This window comes from Ranitomeya imitator, chromosome 7 (genome assembly GCF_032444005.1).
Source record: "Ranitomeya imitator isolate aRanImi1 chromosome 7, aRanImi1.pri, whole genome shotgun sequence".
NCBI classification, from domain to species: domain Eukaryota; kingdom Metazoa; phylum Chordata; class Amphibia; order Anura; family Dendrobatidae; genus Ranitomeya; species Ranitomeya imitator.
The window spans coordinates 192,320,665-192,336,140 of NC_091288.1; the positions used below are offsets into that span (position 1 = coordinate 192,320,665).

The window sequence follows — 15,476 nt, forward strand, 5'->3', positions numbered from 1 at the left end:
TTCATCCCTGAGAGGAAAGTGCATAGAATAAATCTAATAAATCGCTGGCTTCAGAATCTCCTTCCTTTGATGTACATATGATTTACTTAGGATCAAGGCTGGAAAAACAATGAAAGGTGCAGAGACGCTGATTATGATAACTCAATTAACTCAGAAATTAGGATTTGTAGAGAAATAAGAAGATTATATGTGACATATTAATATACATGCCATTTCAGATTTGCTTTATTTTACTTGGGAGAATTATCCATAGTGACGAGTACACACATATATGAGATTGAAATGTTAGTCCTCATTAAAGGGGTCATTGGACGCTCATCAAACAGCAAAAAGAAGGGGTCACAGATAGAGCCCCTTGAATTTTTTCATCAAAAATGCATCTGTCTATTACTGCCTCCCAGCCACATTATCTCATCCAAATAATTCAGCTGACCAGTGGGGACTTCAATTTCACATTAAAACTGTATGTTATATATAATCTGTCAGCATTTTTTTTACTATGTAATCTGACAGCAGCATGATGTAGGGACAAAGACCCTGATTCCAATGATGTATCACTTATTTTCCTGGGTGCAGCAGTTGTGATAGAATCACAGTTTTCTCTGCTGCAGATTTATTAGAACTCGGAATGTTGAGCTCTGTATAACCCCGCCCACAGGACTGATTGGCTGCTTCCTGCGTACGCTGTATATTGACAGAAAGCTGCTAATCAGTGGTGTGGGCGGGGTTGCCCCAGTAGGCACAAGACAGCTAGTCCTCTAGTGATAATCTCCTGCTGATAAAACACTGATTTTATCGAAACATCAAAATGACAAATGGCTGGAATTAAGGAACCCCAACTCTCTGCCCATTAGCTAATTGATGGTGCCACACATGGCACTCTAATAGGCACAGCTCCATGCTTTTATAATGGCCACGCCTGGTATTGTAGGCCCGTTATATTCAAGTGAATGGTACTGAGCTGCAATACCAAAAAATACCCACTATGAAAAGTTTCCTCAGTGGTTAGCACCATTGCTTTGCAGCACTGGGGTCCTTGGTTCAAATCCCACCCAGGACAACACCTGCAAGGAGTTTGTATGTTCTCCCCGTGTTTGCGTGGGTTTCCTCCCACACTCCAAAGACCATACTGATAGGGAACTCAGATTGTGAGTCCCAATGGGGACAGTGATGATAATGATTGTAAAGTGCCACAGAATATGATAGCGCTGCATAAGCAATGCAAAATAGCAAAAACAAAAATAATAAAGTTGGATGCCGTCTTAGACTTCTAGTCAGGAAACCCATCACGCATAAAGGGTTTGACAAAAAAGTGGACAACCCAATGCACTTTTGCTAGACTCAATATATTCCGACCACAAACATGGGTTAAATGTTAGAAATGCCAAGAAATATATAGGCGACTGAAAACTCTGAGCATCATCTGCAAGATCACCGAGAAGATCGATGAGCTGGAATCTGCCACAATCAATGCGCAATGTCAAGATCATGACTCTTATCAAGCGAGGAAGGATGATGGATCCTCGGAGATTAGGATTATAAAATACGGTGATTCTTCTCAAATAAACACGTAAAACTGTCTTGAAGACATAAAAGTCAATAGTGTTGGAAACATAAAAGTGATGCAGTGATATCTGGGGGCACGAAGGAAATTTTCTCATATTATAGCAGCGTAGTCACCAGGAACTTCCCGCCCTTAATGTGTTCGGCATAAATGAGTCTTCCTAAAAACCATTTGACTGCAAGCGGTCAAACAGGATAAAATGAATGACAAGCTTAAAGTTATCATGTCCTGAACAATTATCGCTGTCAAATTACATCCTGAGCCGTTCGATAAAGGGAGCCGTCCATTTACCGTGTGTTTGTATTCTCAGGTCACAGATGAGGCACCAATGCTGCACAAAGCAAACGATTCCTGGGGAGGAAGTCTTCTTAAAAGGATCCTACCACCCAAGTAGGAGACGTTCTAGAAGAAGATTCCCATCCTCTATGAGTCGGAGCAAAAAGCTGAAAGCTGTTCGACACATGTGTTGAGACCCAATAAATCTTTGACGAGACAACCCTTTTACTGCAAAAATTAGAAGATCCAAAAATACAGTATATCTAATCATAACCAAAAAGTATAAAAATACAATATAGTTCTAGTGTTTGGTCAAGACAGGAGGTCTCGTAGTGCCATAAAATTTGGCTAAAGGTTTAGGACCTTGGTGATGTTACATTACTGGCTCACCATACTTGCAAGTAGGCCTGATTTTTAAGGGACTGAATGAAAAAATGGAGGCAATTTGGAATTTTCAGAGGAAGGGTAGGACTTAAAATATCCTGTAATTGTAAGTATGTTCTACTTCAGTGTTCCCCAAGTCCCGTCCTCAAGAGCCACCAACAGATCGTGTTTTCAGGATTTCCTTAGTATTACAGAGGTGATGGGATCCTTGGTCGTCCAGCTGATGCAAGTATCACCTGTGCAATACTAAGGAAACTCTGAAAACATGACCTGTTGGTGGCTCTTGAGGACCTGAGTTGAGGAACACTGCTCTACTTGGTTCACAATTGACCCAAACTTACAGTCTCATCTGTGGCTCCATTCCTCTTAAGGCCTCCATAGACTTTAGATCAAAGTTGTCCTAAATAGAGATGAGTTCGACAAAATCGATTGCTCGTTGTATGGTTTTTAGGTGGCAAGCGATCGACTTTTGGGTGACAAACGATCGGAGCTGTCCGAAAGATCGATCGGGCATGTCTGATATTTTTGAACAACTACCATTCATGGCATAATGTGCATGTGCTGATTGTTGGGAAAACCTTATTTCATTAGATCCTCCCCACTAATTAGTTGTTGGGCAAACGAAGATTTGTACAAACGACCAATGATCTGTCATCGTTCTAGTGTCATCTCATATTAATGGCCAGATCAAATATAGCTAGCGATTCCATGGTTATGGAGATCTAATCAACCTTCTTGGCTGCTACCAGTGCCGGGTCCTCTAGAGTGTGGAGACATAAAATGTTCTCTACCATCTCTACAATATGTCATTATCTATGGAACCGGTTTGGAAATTTCCCTGTGCGGCTGATGGGCTGACATAATTCCTGTATAAGATACTACGATTGGCCATAAAGAAGACCCTCCACTTCTCTTTTTCATGCTAGGAGCCTTTATATTTACCAGTTTTTCCTTTATTTCTAATCATTTAGTCTTAATAAGGCCGGGAGTAGATGGTGACGTTGGTGGCAGCAAAGGTGGCACGTCCAAAGATGGCTCTGTTCAGCTGCTATAATGCAGGTGAATGGGGCTTCATCGCGAACCCCACGCTACCACAACAAACAAGTTTCAAAAAGTTGGATGTTTTGCTACTTACTGGTCAAGGGTATGTGCGAACATTTAGTATTTGCGGAAGATTTTTCTGATTCAAAAACCAGAGAGTTGGCCAAAAAAAAAATGGGATCTAAGGAGTAAGAGTGACATGCCAGTATGAGGAGACTTAAACGCCTTGCATGCTCCTCTGGGAAATTAAATATGCAACTTGCTTCTTCAGAGAAGAAAAGGACTAGAAATCTATAGGGTCACCTGATGGAAGCTGCGATCCTATAAGTCACTATCGACCCTATAATGAGTCTTGCAATATGACTTAGGATTAAAGCAACATTAGGATCTCAATTTGCAGACACATGTTTTGGGGTATTGCCCTTCGTCAGCGCAAAGTATGAGATCTTATTTGGCTGAGGTGAGAGGCCCTGGACTGAGATCTAAGGGTAATTGGTGGAAAAATTAGCATGCTTTTGGCCACTTTTGGAAGTGTAGTTTATTTTCCCACTGGGTGAAAAATGCTGCAGATTCCAAAATAATGCTTTGATGGTTCAAATCTGCAAGGAAAAATAAGCAGCGTGGGTATGAAGTTTCAGAAATCTCATTCACTTTGCTGGTAATGTAAAATGCTGCACTGGATTTAACTACAGACTTCACTTTTCCTTCAATGGTTTTTGGTCAAAGACACCAGTGCTTCTAGTGAATCAGTTCACACGGAGAAGAAAACAAGCAGAGGCTGATCCTGCTGCACTTAGACAGTGATTTAGCTTGCTCCAGAGCTGGATTCACAGCTACACTGATCAATACTGTTCTATAATCTCTTCCATGATTCGTTCTGCTGTTACTCCTGAATATGTGCTAACTGAGAAAGAAGAAGGATTCGCTTTGTTTTTGTCTACTGTTTCTCGAAAACATCATAGCAGCTAGTCTCCTCCTAAAAGTTCAGAGAACGAAAAATTGCAGACAGAGCATGCAGAGGGGCAAACTTGTGAAAAATGCAAAGTACAAGTCATATAGTGACCAGGAATAGTTATTCTTCATGTTTGATGGTGTGGCTAAAAGTAAGAAGTCGGGCTGTGTTCTCCTCTAAATTGTAATTTTGTAAAAGGGGGGCAGGGATTGTTGTCCCAAATGTACCGTATATACTCGAGTATAAGCCGAGATTTTCAGCCCATTTTTTTGGGCTGAAAGTCCCCCTCTCGGCTTATACTCGAGTCATATACCCGGGGGTCGGCAGGTGAGGGGGAGCGGGGGCTGTGTAATCATACTTACCTGCTGCGGCGCGGTCCCTGCAGTCCCTGGCTTCCCCGGCGCTGCAGATTCTTCCTGCACTGAGCGGTCACATGGCACCGCTCATTACAGAAATGAATAGGCAGCTCCACCCCCATAGGGGAGGAGCCGCATATTCATTGCTGTAAATGATCGGTGCCATGTGACCGCTCAATTACAGGAAGAAGCTGCAGCGCCGGAGAAGCCAGGGACTGCAGGGACCGCGCCGCAGCAGGTAAGGGGAGCGCAGCGCTATAATTAGCTGCTCCTCGCTCCGGTACGGCTCCGTCTGCAGCGTCCTCTAGCAGTGACGCTCAGGTTAGAGGGCGCTGTGACGTAGTCAGTGCGCGCCCTCTGCTGAGCGTCAGTGCTGGAGACGGAGCCGCAGAGGAGCAGGTAATTATTGAAAGCGCCGGCGTCCTGAGAAGAGAGGTGAGTATGTGATTTTTTTTTTTTTATGGCAGCACCAGCAGCATTCTAAGGAGCACCTATGGGGCCATAAAGGTGCAGAGCATATATGGGGCACAGCATTATAAGGAGCACCTATGGGGCCATAAAGGTGCAGAGCATATATGGGGCACAGCATTCTAAGGAGCATCTATGGGGCCATAATCAAAGGTGCAGAGCATATATGGGGCACAGCATTATAAGGAGCACCTATGGGGCCATAAAGGTGCAGAGCATATATGGGGCACAGCATTCTAAGGAGCATCTATGGGGCCATAATCAACGGTGCAGAGTATATATGGCACAGCATTATAAGGAGCACCTATGGGGCCATAAAGGTGCAGAGCATATATGGGGCACAGCATTATAAGGAGCACCTATGGGGCCATAAAGGTGCAGAGCATATATGGGGCACAGCATTCTAAGGAGCATCTATGGGGCCATAATCAAAGGTGCAGAGCATATATGGCACAGCATTCTAAGGAGCATCTATGGGGCCATAAAGGTGCAGAGCATATATGGGGCACAGCATTATAAGGAGCACCTATGGGGCCATAAAGGTGCAGAGCATATATGGGGCACAGCATTATAAGGGGCACCTATGGGGCCATAAAGGTGCAGAGCATATAAGGGGCACAGCATTATAAGGAGCACCTATGGGGCCATAAAGGTGCAGAGCATATATGGGGCACAGCATTATAAGGGGCACCTATGGGGCCATAAAGGTGCAGAGCATATATGGGGCACAGCATTATAAGGAGCATCTATGGGGCCATAAAGGTGCAGAGCATATAAGGGGCACAGCATTCTAAGGAGCATCTATGGGGCCATAAAGGTGCAGAGCATATAAGGGGCACAGCATTATAAGGAGCACCTATGGGGCCATAAAGGTGCAGAGCATATAAGGGGCACAGCATTATAAGGAGCACCTATGGGGCCATAAAGGTGCAGAGCATATATGGGGCACAGCATTATAAGGGGCACCTATGGGGCCATAAAGGTGCAGAGCATATATGGGGCACAGCATTATAAGGAGCACCTATGGGGCCATAAAGGTGCAGAGCATATATGGGGCACAGTATTATAAGGAGCACCTATGGGGCCATAAAGGTGCAGAGCATATATGGGGCACAGCATTATAAGGAGCACCTATGGGGCCATAAAGGTGCAGAGCATATATGGGGCACAGCATTATAAGGAGCACCTATGGGGCCATAAAGGTGCAGAGCATATAAGGGGCACAGCATTATAAGGAGCACCTATGGGGCCATAAAGGTGCAGAGCATATATGGGGCACAGCATTATAAGGAGCACCTATGGGGCCATAAAGGTGCAGAGCATATATGGGGCACAGCATTATAAGGAGCATCTATGGGGCCATAATCAACGGTGCAGAGCATATATGGGGCACAGCATTATAAGGAGCACCTATGGGGCCATAAAGGTGCAGAGCATATAAGGGGCACAGCATTATAAGGAGCACCTATGGGGCCATAAAGGTGCAGAGCATATATGGGGCACAGCATTATAAGGAGCACCTATGGGGCCATAAAGGTGCAGAGCATATATGGGGCACAGCATTATAAGGAGCATCTATGGGGCCATAATCAACGGTGCAGAGCATTCTATATAGCACAGTTGTATATGGAGCATCTATGGGGCAATAATGAACGGTATGGAGCATCTATTTTTATTTTTGAAATTCACCGGTAAATGCTGCATTTTCTACCCTAGGCTTATACTCGAGTCAATAAGTTTTCCCAGTTTTTTGTGGCAAAATTAGGGGGGTCGGCTTATACTCGGGTCGGCTTATACTCGAGTATATACGGTAATTAAAAGGGTGCCCTGTAAAAAAAAAAAAAAAAACTAAATTGTAATAAATGTTATGTTTTTTACATAATTTTTCTGACATTCGGGTTAGGGCACAGTGTAATAAAATAGTTGCATAAAAAAAAAAAATGAATAAAAAAAATTAACAATATATTCACTTTTTCTTTTTAACATTTTATGTCCGATTTCAGCAAAAACAAACAAAAAAACTAAAGGTCCAAAGGGCAAACTACACCCAAACGTGTGCACAAAAGGGTGTGTGTAGAAAATTCCAATAATGTCCTTCAGAAAGGTTTATTCTTCTGCATTTCTGATATGGTGTACAAAATAATGTCAGGCAATATCCAGTTTCCAAAAATAGAATTTCCCTCTGAAATGTAAATTACATCAATGTATTTTAGATCATGTACTAGTCTAAAAAAACAAACAAACAAAAAAAAAAATCAGCAGATTTAGTATCCATGCATGTAATAATGAAAAAAAAATCTAGAGGTTTACAAAAGAAAAAAAAAAATTGCAAAAAAATGCTTATCATGTGTATCAACGAAAGAAAAACTCATGGGGATGCATCCAATTCCTACAAAACCTGTTAGATAGGTAAATTTGGCCAGTTTGTCCAGTCTCTGCTGCTGCTCCCTATATCTGTTTTTGTCGGCAGCACTGATATCACATTAACAATGCTGCAGTTGAGCCAATCAGTGAGGTCAATAGCTCCGCCCCCTCTCATCGATTGGCTGCAGCGCTGTTAATGTGATTTCAGTGCTGCAGCGGCTGAGATTCAGCGCTGGACGCAGGAGGGGAGAGTAATGCATAGTTTGCTTTTTTAAAAGAAGATGCATCTGGGAACCCTTTAAGGCATTAAGAAAGGATAAAAAAAAAACAGACCAAACACTTTGTTTTTTTTTTCCAAGTGTACAACCCCTTTATAGAGCATGGAATCATATATACCATTGAGGGGTTAATATGTGTCGAAACATTCACAATTGCAGGCAACAATTCAGGAAACTCTTTGACAATATCTATTGATGTAGAAACACTAAACAATGGGAGCTGGTGTCTATATTCACAGCACACCACTGCAATAACAAACCCATGTGATTCCCACCGGTGGGACCCGGCGCTGGCGCTGTTCACGGCGGGAAACGCTCCGCTCTCCGACAATGCTAAGTGAACTGTTGTATCCAGAGAATGGGCAGGATGAACATTGGGTCTCGAAGGAAAAAAAAAACTTGTGTTGTACTGCAAAAAAAAAACCATATATAGGCCATAATATACAGCGGAGCACATGCTAGAAATTGTAGTTTTGCAAAAGCTGGAGGCACAACTGTATCATTAGAGAGAGAAATGGTTTAAAATAATAATACACCCTCAAACTGCTGAATTTAAAGGGGTTGTCCACCACTTGTTTCACTCTTTCGGAATTTTTTTTTCCAGAAAACAGCGCCCCTATTATTCATAGGTTGTGCCTGGTATTGCAACTCAAGTGAATGAGGCTAAACTTCAATACCAAAGTCCTCGGATAAGAGAAGAGCCGTTTCTGGGTTAGAGGCATCAGTATTGATATAATTGTATATAGCGGGGATGGCCGCACTGTGGAGTGGAGCCATAGGCGGCTCAAAAACCTCTTTTCCCTTTCTAAGCAAAATTTAAGACGGCAAAGGACCGTCGGAACTGACCTGGAAAATCATACTTCACCCAAAAAAGTAATAGAATATGGCCCTGATTCATTGTTTCCTTGGAGCCTATTTTTTGTTTGCGCCCAATTCATTATTCTATTTGCGCCTTTTAAGTCTACTTTATAAGGGTTCGCCTGATTTTTTTTTTACATTTCCGTTTCGTGTGCGGAGTCTAGAAATTCCAAATGTTTTAGGTTGATTCACCAATTGCGACTTTTTAAAAAAAGTTGATAAAAAATTTGGCACAACTCCACTTCAGTTTGTCCTAGGGGGTTTTTGAGTACAATTTTTGGGACTCTTTGGGGCCAACTTGTGACTTTTGGCACCAAAAGTTCAAGATGAGAAGAAAGTCCATTTTTTACTTTGCGCCAAATTTATGAATTGTGTGCGACATTTTGATTATTTTGACGTCAAATACAGCAACTAATACCACAAGACATATAAGGAAAGTGACTTAAAAAACAACAACAAATAACGGATCAGGGTCTAAGTGTTCCTGTACAGATAGGCTACCGACCGGCTGCTCGATTAGAAGTCATTTTTGTAAAGTGGAGAGCTTTGCAGTACTACAGAGGAGATAAGAGTGTTCTAATATAGGGGCACTGTGCCTGGCACATCTATATGGGCACAGCTTTAGCAGTAATTACTCTGGGGACACTTTTTTGTGTATACACAATTGTATGGATAACTGTGAGGTGAGACAATGGCTATACTGGGTTGATGCTATTATTTTGTTGCCGCTTCGGACTTGGATAGGATCCACCAGGAACATTGATACTAGGGGGCCTACTATTCAGATTTTAAGCTGAAATTTCCGGACCAAAAATGCATTTCCTTTTTCATCTAATGAACTCATTTATGCCTATGAGGTCTGGCAAAAGTGGTCTGTACATGAGGCATAAAATTTTGACTTGTGAAGGTGGGGTACTATGGGGACCGCTATGGGGCTGTCATCTCTGCCTATATTCCTATAGAATAATAAATGGAGTAATTTGTTAATTGAATGATGGGATGCCGTCTCCATCTGAGTATAGCGCATCAAGTGTACTGTGCCAAGCAATTCTCATGAAGGGAGTAAAAGGCCCACTCTTTCACGGGAGCCCACCGGGGGATACAAATGTTCTCCTGTGGGCCAGTCTCAACCTGCTTTGCTGGCACTTCTATTCTGCCTACCCCATTGTACGGGATATCCAAACGTGTCTTGTTAGCCCCAGTGCATGTCCCCCATAGCAATAGGGCATTCAGCGCTGAGCAGCGTGGTGGTACAAGTTTCTATACTTTCATCACTGAACAGCAGCTTGCTAACTTTTAAAGCCAAGTATATGGCAGGAGGAGTCAACAGATCCTATAAAACTGATGCTTCTCACAAAATTAGAATATAATCAAAAAGTTAATTTATTTCAGTTCTTCAATAATGACTTTTTGGGTTTTCATTGGCTGTAAGCCATAATCATCAACATTAACAGAAACAAACACATGAAATAGATCACTCTGTTTGTAATAATTCTATAAAATATAGGAGTTTCACTTTTTGTATTGAAGAACTGAAATAAATTATCTTTTCGATGATATTCTAATTTTGTGAGAATCACCTGTATGTATATTAGGTTTTGCCTTCTTTACTGAATAGCTTAAGAAAGTATATTATTTTCTTTGTAGAGTTACTCCAGAAAAGTTGACTTGTTCCTTTGACCCAGTGCAGCATAGACGGGAGGGCCCTGGAGAGTCTGAACATTCAGCTGTGAAGCATTGAAGTATTCCCAACAGTGACAGCAGCTTTGAGCAGGACGAGAGACAGAGGCTAAGGTCACTTGGCAAGAAGCTGCAGTTACATATGCTATTGTCCACTGTTCATGGAGCTGCAGTCATTGGTGACCAGTGTAGGTCCTGGTTGAAGAATCCTCACCTATCTTGTATCTATCAACTATGAATTGCAAAGGTTAAAAATGCTTCAGACTGGAAAACCGCTGTAGGAATTCTGTCCGTTAATATAGACATCACAGAAACGCGAGCGCCGATCTTGTAGATTAACACATAAATGTCTGAAGTGTCAATATCTTTTTAAGAGGCAAGCACGTAGTACTCCTTAAAGGGGTAGTTCTCTTTCAGTAAATGAATGTCCCCAGCCGCAGGTTATTATAAAGAAATAAACCGCGGTGTACTCACTTTCCCCAGATCCACCGACGAGTCTCTGCCGCGGCGTCACACGACAGTACGGTAGCCAAACAGTGAGCTCAGCAGCTCTGAAGAGGGTGTTTCGTCTACACTGGCAGAGTTTCTGAGCTCGCTGATTGTCTGTGTTTTCTCTGAGAAAAAAAAAAGGTTCTTCAACTTCTCCGTTCGGTCATTCAGTGAAAATCGGACCGCATTTTTTTCATGGACCCATACACTTGCATTGCTGACTTTGATCTGACACTCAGATCAAAGTCAAACATGTCACCGATTTTTTTCAGTCCGAAAAAAGAAATTGGAACGGTGCAAAGTCTCAAAGGATATCATGGGTACAAGTGCTGTCGGTGAAAACCACCGATGGCAATGATACAAGAAAATCATTCATGTGCACGAACACCTAGAACAATAGTGAGGAACACCATGGTGCACTAGGTTAAGAGCATAGGGAGTAGCAAGTGCTACATTTATATAAAGCAACTTCAAAATAGTCTTGATTAGAAATCTTCTACCTATTGTATCTACAGTTCCCATCCTACAGTCGTGGTCAACATTATTGGCATTCTTGATTATTTAAAAAAAGTCAAGATCTCCAGACATAAATGGCTGAGTTTCAAAAAAATGCTTGAGTCCCCGCGGTGGCATGTCTCATGGCTGTTCGACACATGTTACATATGAAGGGATTGCCTAACAAACAGGTAACCCCTGCATGCCGCCGCATTTTTTTTAGCACACCGAAAATACTCGATTAGGACATGAGCATGCTCGGATAACACCTTACACAAGCATGCTCGCTCATCACTATTCCTCACCTATTAGCAGATTTTGGCTCTCCCCAGAGATCAGCATTAATTTCTGCCATGTTTAAAACAGCTCGTTGTTTTCTTCTTATCCGTTCCTGTGTACTTCTGGATAAGCGCTTTGGGTCATTATCCTTGATGACCCATTTTGTTCTGACTCAAACTTTACACTGAAAGATTAGTGTGAACAAACGTTCCCAGGATACAAGTAGATTATCGAAAAATTTGCAAAATGCTAGTTCGTTGGGTGAGATAACCAAAAAGATCATCGTTCTTGGCAGCACGTCGCTTCCTGTGGTTTAAAATACTTGAATCAAGTGACAGGTTTCCTTAAAGCGTGGTCTTCCTGTGTAAACAGGCTACTAAATGACCAAAGATAGGAAAATGTTTATCAATCGGCGGTTGTTTCATGCCAAAAATGGGTTACTGTAGTTTTCTCTCACTTTAAGTCCTCATGTAGAACTCCAATTTTCACGCACAAGTGCTATCCGTGGTTTTCATTGATAGCACTCGCACTTGTGATAGTCTATGGGGCCATTCACATGTAGGTGGAAATCGCGGAGACAGGTCCGATTTTGATCCGAGGGAAATGATAGTCTATGGGTCCGTGAAAAAAAATCAAACCACGCTCGGATGATGTCTGAGTATGGTCCACCTTACACTGACTATCAGAAGAAAAAGGTGGAGAACATTTTTTTTCTCCACGTATGACAAAAACTGATGACCATCGGACTAGACTCTAATCAAACTCTAATCAGGGTCTGCTCAAAATAAATGGATGTTGTGTGTGGTTTCTTTGCCACATCCAGGACCAACTTTCTTAGGGTTCTCTCATAAATTTCCTCTATCCACCACATCCTGGAAAGTTCTTGACTGTTGCTCCAGTAGAAAACTTTGAAAAATATTTTGAACTGTTGAAGCCGAGATGCCGAGGTCTTTGGCGAGAGACTTGTAACATTCGGACTGCTTGTGTTTGGTGATTTGGTGGCAATAGCATTTCTGGTCTACTCAGACATCTCACTTACCATCGTCATTGTGAAGAAAAAATAAAAGTAGTCTTTTTATGCATCAATGCCAAAATTCATAGGCTAAATAAAGGCTAGTGATCACCGACAAGGAGGTACCGGTGAGTAATGTCTAATTAATAACAGATTGATCTGAATTTGTCCTTTCGAACTGAACAAAGGATCCATTGTCAATGTGCTGGCACTGTCTTCAATTTACTATCCTTTTTTCCTGCCAAGTTTTTATATTACCGTACATACATACGAGTGAATCGATGGCTCACGGTGGTCCTTGTATCTATTTGTGCAGCTTCCCGGTTTTGCTGCCTTCAGTCTGAAATCTACTATGTGCACATTCCTATAAGAGCAAGGAAAACCATTGCATGGACAGGCGCGTCAAAACTTTCGACCGTAAAAAAAAGTCTACTAGTCTGTCTTCAGTCTCGGAGGAAAGCAGCACACAACTGAGCGCTTCAACGTCTTTGCCATAGCAATCAGTGGGGGTCTCAGCACCCGGACCCCCACCAATCAACATTTTCGATGATTCTATGACCTGTCCAAGGTTTTATGAAATTGCAGTTATTCTTTCGAGCCCAAAGCAAAATCCTTAACAGGAAACCCATCTGCCTTGCAACGTTTGCCATACTGATGTATTCGTATGTGACGGAGGGGCATCTAGGCTCCTCTAAGCACCAGGGTCATGGTGAAAATGCCACCTCTGACCCCCAAACTGCTCTCTCCTTGTGCGAAGGTTTTCACGTGTTTATGATCAAATATATTTCCATTAAATATTTTAAAATGTTCCATTTTTAGACAATTTAGAGCTTCCAAAAGAAAGGTCCGTCACATCGAGGAAGAACATGAATTCCAGATGAAATGAATAGGAATCCCATATCCTGCCAGCAGTCATTGTGCCTTCCAGGAAAGTTTCATATACCTAATGAATAGCCTAGGTTTATCAGTCAAAGCCGAGTCATCTCCAGCTTCCCATACTCTCCATACGGATGAAGTCATTGTGTTGTGAGCTACTTAGGCTACTTTCACACTAGCGTCGGAATCTCCCCGTCGCAATGCGTTGGGGAGAGATTCCGACGCTAGCGTTTAGCGCATTGCACAATGGAGGCAGCGGATGCATTTCTACGGCGTATCTGCTGCCCCATTGTAAGGTGCTGGGAGGTGGGGGCGGAGTTCCGGCCGCGCATGCGCGGTCGGAAAAAGCGGTCCGTCAGGAGCAAAAAACGTTACATGTAGCGTTTTTTGCTCCCGACGGTCCGCAGAAGCACGACGCATCCGGCGCTTGACGGATGCGACGTGTGGCAATCCGTCGCAAATGCGTCGTCAATACAAGTCTATGGGGAAAAAACGCATCCTGCAAGCACTTTTGCAGGATGCGTTTTTTCTGCAAAACGACGCATTGTGACAGATTGCAGAAAACGCTAGTGTGAAAGTAGCCTTACAGGGAGGCTCCACTTTTTATGGTGCTGCATAATATTTAATGACAGCTAAGATGCTCGGTCTCCCAATACACATGTATTTTCAGAGTGATTTGGAGCCCCTCAAATTGCCGAGGATTTTGGTTTCTGCTCACTGTTGATACGGGATTTTGTTGTCAACAAATTTTACATAAATTATTTTCAACCTCAATCTTTTCTTCAAGATCTGATGTGTGACTTAAAAAGGGATTGTCCAGATTTGGCATGAAAGTCTGCAGTCACTCTATGTACCAGCAGTAAGACCGGGCAGTCATGTGCCCGCAAGTATGAAATATGAATACTTCCGGGCACATTCCGACTAGACGTTCGCAACCTCGCTCAATTCACTTGCATTGATCGAGGCCACATGTCTAGTCCGAATGTGGCTGGGTGTATGCATATCACATTCAAAAGACCACCCCCTTACAGCGAAGGAGAATCCTGACAGTGCGCCATAAGGACTGGCACATACAGTGACTGCAAACTTTCATGCCAAACCTCTGCAACCCCTTCAAGTGGTTCCTTAAAGGAAATATGTCAGTCGATTCATGCTGCCTAAACCATGGGCAGCATGAATCAGAACCTGCCTGCACAACTATGTTTTTCTCTGGAATGCTTCAGTGAAAACATAGTTTGAAGATTCGGCCGGGGACCCTACGCAGAGAGACTAGTCCATGTCTCCCCACGCTGCCCTGCTCCAGGTGACTGATAGGTCTCTTGCCATGGGAGAGACCTGTCAATCAACTGGACTGGGGAGGAAAGAAGCCGGGGGGCAGCCACGGACTAGCCTTATCTCTGCTATCGTGGCTGGATAAATCTTCAAATTATGTTTTCTCTAGAACAGTTCAGAAAAAAAAATTATCTGGCTACAATCGTCCAGCTCCGATTCCTGCAGTGCTGACCATGGTTTGGGCAGCATGAAAACGACTTATTCTGAGCAGTGTGTAAATGCATCTGGCACTTATGGCCAATACTTAGTGTTGGAGCTCTATTTGTTTTATAATTATTATTTTTCCATAGCTTGATGCTGGTGCAGGATCAAGCGGGATCAAGTAGGATCAAGCGGAAGCATTACACAGGCTGTAAAGAGTCACTGGATGGCCAAATATCTATTTCTAAATACTAATTGTAGTTCTACTCTTGAAGATCTTCAGAATTTACCCTATCGGCGGAATACCTAATGGAGAAGCCTGTGATATCTCTCAGGTATGTGCATTACTGTTTCTGGTACTATCAATCATCCACATGCAAAACTAATGTGACTACCTTCATTGCCTAAAGGCCAAGTCACAGATTCCACACATCACAAAAACCTATTTTTCAGGGTATTTCCATCTGATCGCTGGGGTATGCCATCACATAATGATCGGTCTTCACCGGGTTTAGCACTATGTCCTCATTCTTTAATATCATGCATTTGTATTGAAGTTTTTGCAATAAAATACACTTGTAATAAGGACAGTAAATGTCTCAAACATACAAGTAAAATCAACTGAATTTAG

At 42.6% G+C, this 15,476-nt stretch overlaps 1 protein-coding gene across 2 annotated transcripts in view; it reads right to left on the reverse strand.

Moving 5' to 3' along the window:
- Positions 1–15,476, reverse strand: part of ADAP1 (ArfGAP with dual PH domains 1) — a 116,517-nt gene that overhangs the window by 81,589 nt on the left and 19,452 nt on the right. The gene's annotated exons all lie outside the window — the stretch shown is intronic.